This window comes from Aegilops tauschii, chromosome 4 (assembly GCF_002575655.3).
Source record: "Aegilops tauschii subsp. strangulata cultivar AL8/78 chromosome 4, Aet v6.0, whole genome shotgun sequence".
Lineage (NCBI taxonomy): Eukaryota > Viridiplantae > Streptophyta > Magnoliopsida > Poales > Poaceae > Aegilops > Aegilops tauschii.
This window is the reverse complement of record NC_053038.3, coordinates 526359003-526366754: the sequence shown is the minus strand read 5'-3', so window position 1 is coordinate 526366754 and position 7752 is coordinate 526359003.

The following is a 7752-nucleotide window of genomic DNA, read 5'->3' as shown; positions in this document are numbered from 1 at the left end:
TGGGCGTTGCACTAGTGCAGCGCCTGAGAGCTAGGCGCCAAGGGTCAGCCGCGTGAAATAGTTTCACGGACAGTTCATTCTGTGATTTGATTTCGACTATAGGTCAAATTTGTCAAATTTGTCAGACCACGGGGCGTGGCCTGTCTGTACCTGTACCTGAAGAAATCATATACATGGTACGAAGCTGAACAGGTCTGTTGTACTATATTAAAGAAAATTCAGTTCAATGTTGGTTAGGAGTTGGGGGGGGGGGGGGGGGGGGGGTATCTCAGACAGAGCTAGTGGCATGTTGGGATGGCTCCATCTATCGCGGCAGCAAGTCCCAGCCTAAGACTGCTACACATACTTAAGACATCATTGATGTGCCAACAATGCTGCTAGATCACACAGAACGTCCAAATTGTGTTGTCCTTTGTTTCCACTAGAACATTTTTTTTAGAGGAAAAGGGCTCCTGCCCCGGTTCCATTACTTAAAATGAAACCACTAGAACATTTGGCGCGCCCTACCATATAAACAGATGGAAAGAAGTAACGAATGACAAATGAATGCCACACTGAAAGCCTAACAATAGGGATGGATTTGTATTTTAACAAAGATAGGAGCTTACACATGAAAGGGCATTGTGTAACTGATACCATAAATCACTTACTAATGAAAGGTCGATAATTTTCCTATAAGCAGCATAATTAAGGTCATGCACAAGCAATTACAGGTTATCTTAACTATATATGCCTTCAACTCGTCTCAGGAAAAAACTATGCCTTCAAGCAACAGTATGATGTAGCTGAATAATCCATAAAAAGCTCCAATTCTTTCTCCATTCTTGTGACCAAGCATCCTTCCTTGCATTATAAAAGGAAACCATTAGAAACATGACTATTTAGTACCGAAATAAGGAGAACTTAACAATTTTTTATTCAGACTTAGGTTCTGACAATAACCTATCTGATGCTGACAAGAAAAAATAACTTATGGAAAACATTTAATAATAAGAGCACATCTGCATGCCAGGGTAATGTTTCTGACAAGGGAATGGATATGGGAAGTATCATTTGTCCACCAGATTAGTTTAGGACCTATTCGAGAAAAGTTTATACTTCAATAATCCTTGTCTTCAAAACAAAAGTTCAGACAATGTTTAATTTTCAGATAAGCATATCCACCTCTGCAGAGCCCACTCAACCACTACTGTATTATGCAGTACATTACGCCGCAAGCCATGGTGTAGCCTGTTCTTAAATTGCATAATCTAACACCTCAAGAACCTGTTAGTGAAAATGCACTCAAAATGGAACACTAACATCCTATATTGCACTCCTATCAATCCTAATCAAGTTTATAGTTCATCAACTGATTAGTTGAGTGGAGAAGAAGGTAAGTCTTAAGTGGCCGGGTAAGTGACCTAGCTAGAAACGTAACACTCCTGCCTGCCTGGTAGTTTTGCTTGCCTCTGTTTTCACTGTAGCTGGCAGGCAAAAATTATGCATTACTCTTCTGTTTCGCCTCATAATCACCCTCATGCTGCACATAAAAAAAACATTATCTGATCAACATATATGCATTCCGTTGATATCCACTACTGTAACCTCTAATGGAAAAAAGAAAAAGGTATATGCATATGAAGGTGAAAAGAAAATAAATTCAGAACAAAACCAATACACAACAAAAGTAGTCTCATGTTCTAGATTTTGAAATGCTCCATTCCATGTTCTTTAATTAGGAAGCATATTCAAATTTAACTGCCACTTATCTCATTTCATTTTGATAATAATGTACTGTCTAAACTTCAACATTCTGAATAACGAAGTTGCAGGTAACTACATAACTCTACTGCTCATATCCATAGTCTATGATGCAAGTGAAAGTGAGAATTTTGTATACACCAGAGCAATGATAATTAGGCCTCCCAGAAGCTAACCTTGGTGGCTTGATGCAGGTACTGATAAAATTAGAAAACCTGCATAGGTCCAAAAGTCAATATGTAGTCACAAACCCAGCAGTAAAATGCATGAGATCACATAATTATGGGCAGTCTGCACACTCTCCTAATACGTTTTTGAAATCTGAAAAATGATAGGCAATTAATAAATGATGAAATAAGTCTTTCTACAGGTTGTATTCAAGCCAAACAGAGAGAATATTTTTGCAAGCAGCATTCAAGGCAAAGTCTAATACATCCTCCTATTATCTCAATATAATAGACACAACAATAGTTCAGGTTAGCAGAACAACCCAAATAGAAAATCTACCTACTAAATGCATGGAGAACCTTGGAACATTTTGTACTAACAGTAGATTATTTTAATTCTACACACAATTGATGATTCGGTAATAGAAAAAGAACAGGTACACAAACCTTAATTCACTACTTTAATTCACGAAGGATCTGGCTAAGCTCATTGGCACAAGCAGTTCTCCCTTCTTCAGCATAGGAGCGTCGTCATAAATCTCTTGTCTTCTTGACTCACCATCCGAACCCGACACTTGCACATAAATTTACTACGTAGTTGGTAGTTTCATAACGCCGACAGTTGGCGCGCCAAGTAGCCGAACTATGACGTCCTGCATGGCCGCTCCGGACATCTTATGCAGCTTGGCCCACAGCGCCATTTGGTCGTTTAGCAGCGCCGGGCGCTCCTGCACCACAAACTGTGACCAGAACAGCTTCTCCGTCGTATGTCCATCCTGAGCTCGGCAGAATTGCGCGGCATCGGCGGCACTCTTCGGAAGATCCGCAAAGGCGTCTGGAGAACTCCATAGTCGATTAAGCAAGGCATACCTCTGACCGCCAAACTTAGACTATAAAAGAAAGGGCATACCAGCCGCTATCTGTCCGGCTTGTCGGATCTCGTAGCGAGCTGCTCTGGACTCGGACCGCGCCTCCTTGGCTTCCTGAAGGGCCTTGTCGAGTTCGATCGCCTTGGCTTTGTTCTCCTCTTCGAGGGACTTGCACTTGCAGGCGGCGTCCTTAAGGTCTTGCGCTATTACATATATGCGCTCCTTGAACTGGCGCCTGGTGGCTTGTTCGGCCTTCAAATCTGCAGCCGCTTTCTCAGCGGCCGCATTGCTCACCCTTGCCTGCTCCTTGGCCCAGGCAAGTTCACCCCTGAGGGTCTCAACCTCGGTAGCGCCATCTACACATATGCACATAGCAGCGCATAAGCTTCAACTTAGCATCTAAACATTAATATAGGCATAAATGGAATATTTGAAACATACCTTGCGCCTCGTCGAGCCGCTTGTTAATAAGGACAACATCCTCATCGGCCACCTTCTGTTTCTGCTTTAGTTCGGAAACCTCCGCGGCCCGGGCGGTCGCCGCTAACAGTGAAGCCTGTTTCACCCATCAGATAAGTATGTTACTTCCTGCAGATATCTATAGATCCTCTGTTCGCCCTTCTTCATGGGCCAACCAGAGTCTCAGGGGCTACTATCTATATACAGGCATATTTTTCATATCGAAAGCGGCTAAAAGACATTACATCGCATACCTCAAACCTGTTAATAGGCTAGTGAAGGCTTCGTTCAGCCCGCTTTTGGCGGAATGAATCTTCTCAGCCACCGTACCCATTAAGGTACAGTGTTCCTCCAAGACGGATGCACTTTGCAGAGCGTCCACCAGAGTGTTCGGCGCCTCTAGATTAGTGGAGGTCGCCATTGGAATAGCCGATTTCCCCTTCCTCGGAGGGGGCCTCTCATTGGACTCCGGAGCCGTTTGTATCTCCGGAACAGTACTTGGCCGGGGGCCGGATGATCCTGGGCTCCCATTGCCAGTCCCCATGGGGGTCTCGCCCCCCACGTCCTCGGTAGCCAAGGTGTTATTCCCTGGCACCGTCTCGGTCCTCTCCCACACTTCTCCAAAGCCCAGAGAAATCCTTTGGGACGACACCTCGGTGTCATCCGCCCTAGGAGGCGACGAAGCTTGTGGAGGCATCTTTTTCGCTCTCCATCATCTCCGGCGGTAGATCCCCCGATGACGATGATACTTGAGGGAGATCGCGAGCCGGACAGAAACACATAATTCAATAGTATTCTCACAATTCATAAAAGATTAGATGTATATGAAGCATCCTTAGGTACTTACGATGTGGCAAGGGGCTTGGCCCAGGGGCGGTGCTTGGGGATCGCTTCGGCGTCCGAATCCGAGTCGTTCGAGAGAGATATCCTTCCCCTCTTGGATGCCCCTTCCTCCGGATCTACAGAGGCCGCCCTCTTTTTTCCTTGGAGAGGAGGGTTATCTTCTTCCTCCTCCTCTTCCTCATCTTCGTCTCCCTCATGAGAGGAAGGAGCCTCGGTTACTCCAGACATAGCGCCTGGAGTACCTTCGAGATTGAGGCCACCTTCGGCCTCCTTGCCCTTCTTCTTCTTGTCCTTCTTTACCGGTGCCTGGTAGGGCGCCGGGACCAGCATCTTCATTAACAAAGGCTCAGCTGGGCCCTCGGCGAGCGGAGCTGGGCATCTGATCCGCTCCGCCTTCTTTATCCAACCCTGCTCAGGGGACAGAATTACCAGTACCCCTCCCTAAGGTTGATGAACTAGATAATGTTCGGAAATTTAATACATACTAGGAAGGACGGATTGTTACAATCGAGGCCGGTGTCGTTAGACGTCCTTGGTCAGGCCTTATCGCTCTTGAAGAGCAGCTTCCAGATCCCTTTGTGCGTCGTGCCAAAGAATCGCTGCAGGGTCTGTGGCCCTTCTGGATTAAACTCCCACATGTGGAGAGGCCGTCTTTGGAAGGGAAGAGCTCGACGGATAAGCATCACCTGGACCACATCGGCAAGGGTGATGTCCTTTTCTATCATACTCTCGATACACTTTTGCAGCATCAACACCTCGTCAGAGGATCCCAGTCTAGACCCTTGTTGGTCCAAGACGCGAGCCGCAGTGGAGGTACGGATCTAAAAGCAAGAGCGGCCGCCCACTTGGTGCCGCGGGGTTCGATGATGTAGAACCACTCCTGCTGCCATACCTTGACAGTGTCCACAAATGTCCCTTTGGGCCAGATAACATGGCGGAGCTTGCTTACCATGGCGCCGCCGCACCCGGTGTGTTGACCGTCGACCACCTTCTGCTTCACATTGAAAATCTTGAGCCACAGGCCGAAGTGTGGGGGGACGCGGAGGAATGCCTCGCACACGACGATGAACGCCGAGATGTGGAGGAAGGAATTCGGGGCCAGATCATGGAAATCCAGCCCGTAGTAAAACATGAGACCTCGGACGAAGGGATGGAGGGCAAACCCGAGTCCTCGGAGGAAGTGGGGGATGAATACCACCCTTTCGCTGGGCTTCGGGGTAGGGATGACCTGCCCCGGGGTAGGAAGCCTGTGTGTAATCTCCGCCGTCAAGTACCTTGCCTCCCGTAGATCTTTGATGTCCTTCTCCGTTACAAAGGAGGCCATCCACTTGCCCTGAGATCCGGATCTAGCCATAGCTAGAGAGGTCGGGGTGGAGGGAAAAATTGGGACCGGGGCGCTGGAGCTCGAGGACGGAAGAGGCAGGAAGGTGCGGAGAAGAAGGATGGATTTTTATCCATATTATAAGCTGCGAATATCAAGCACCTCCCCCTCATGAGCCTTAAAACTCGCCTATTCCCAAGGGTTCGTGCTAACGTCTCGGTTGGATTACCCAAACCCGTATTAATGAGAATCCCGCGATAAGGGGACACGATCTCTGCCTTGACAAGACGTGTCGATAAAACCGCGTCACGAAACGCGAAGCGGGAGGCTAAAAAACGGTTCGAAATAACAATAAAGCCAGAACATAACGTCTCGCCGGAAAAGCTGTCAGCAGACGCGATTTGTTTTGAATATGTATTTTGCCCTTATGGTTCGGGGTTGTAACTGTTATACCAAGTCGGATATAATTCTTTTGGTCAAATACTTTGAAGTGTTCGGAGGAGGAACCCGCCTTGCAATGCCGAAGACAATCTGCGCGCCGGACACATCGTCATTGAAGCCTGGTTCAGGGGATACTGTGGGAGTCCTGGATTAGGGGGTCCCCGGGCGTCCGGAATATATGACGTGGGCTGGACTGGTGGGCCATGAAGATACAAGATAGAAGGCTTTCCCCCATGACCGGATGGGACTCTCCTTTGCGTGGATGGCAAGCTTGGTGTTCGGATGTGAAGATTCCTTTCTCTGTAAACCGACTCTGTACAACCCTAGGCCCCTCCGGTGTCTATATAAGCCGGAGGGTTTAGTCCGTAGAAGCAATCAGAATCATACAGGCTAGACATCTAGGGTTTAGCCATTATGATCTCAAGGTAGATCAACTCTTGTAACCCCTATACTCATCAAAGTCAATCAAGCAGGAAGTAGGGTATTACCTCCATTAAGAGGGCCCAAACCTGGGTAAACATCGTGTCCCAGTCTCCTGTTACCTTCGATCCTCAGACGCACAGTTCGGGACCCCCTACCCAAGATCCGTCGGTTTTGACACCGACAGGGGGACATCAGATGGCCATAGGGCTTTGACCATACTCTTCATGGCTTTCCAGGCCCGCTCGTGCACTTTCGACTGTTCTTTTAGAACGTCACTGTCACGACCGGTTTTTCAATAAAATAATTATTGAGAGAACAATCCCTTTTACGGACCAGTAACGAAGAATTCCTTCTCACTGGTAGACAATATCTCGGTCACAGAAGAAAAATACCAGGAGTACTGAATGTAATACAAGGTTGAACGGGGATTGCTCAACAATTTATTACATGCACGCCGATAAAACATAACGGTGGATGGGGTGGCATAACTACTAACTCACGATAACTACGATGGCGGAAATATCACCGCGAAGCGGGTGATATGACTCCTGAAGACTACAGCTCTTCGAGCGTCGGAGTGAGGCTCGAGGAGACTTATTGCGGGTGGCGGAAGCGTATATAATACAAGTGACCAGAATCCGGGATCGCACAGGACTGACTGGGACTCCTCTAGGCGTCGGACGCACTATCAAATTCTTCATCCAAGAGATCGCCTTCGTCAACATCTGGCCAAATCAACAAGCCAGGTGAGTACTATGAAAGTACTCGCAAGACAGTTCGGACATAACATATAACAAATGTAAACATGAAGCATAGGAACAGATTAACCAGTGCGTTCAGACATAGAGATAATAATGCGTGGGAAAATAACAGAGAAGTCGGGCGGTAGCCCTCCCGAAATCCCAAAATAAATACTGGGTGCCAAACGAGGGTCTGAATGACTCCTCGAGAGGAAACTGCAAGAATAGTAATACTGGTGCCAAACGAGGGTCTGAATGACTCCTCAAGAGGAAACTGCAAGAATAATAATGCCGCAGTCGGGCGTCGGAGCGACACCACATAAAGGGCTTATAGCAGAAGTAAAAGACAAACATGCCACAGTCGGACGTCTGAGCGACATCACATAAAGGGCTGATATTGAAAATAAAAGGCAAACATGCCACAGTCGGACGTCTAAGCGACATCACATAAAGGGCTTATATTGAAAATAAAAGGCAAACATGCCACAGTTGGACGTCTGAGTGACATCACATAAAGGGCTTGTATTGAAGCTCAATAATTCAGTGGCTCGAGAACATAAATTATTACAAGTACGAGACAAATATAAGGTTAGTCCATCCGCAGGAATAACAAGTAAACTGGGTTTACCACTCGAGCTTGTTCACTGGGGATAAATTTCCACGAGGATAGATATGGATATACTGATCACCCTACTTGATCATGGATACGATGACTTGGAAGGATTCGACTCTGCAGAGTTTGTACT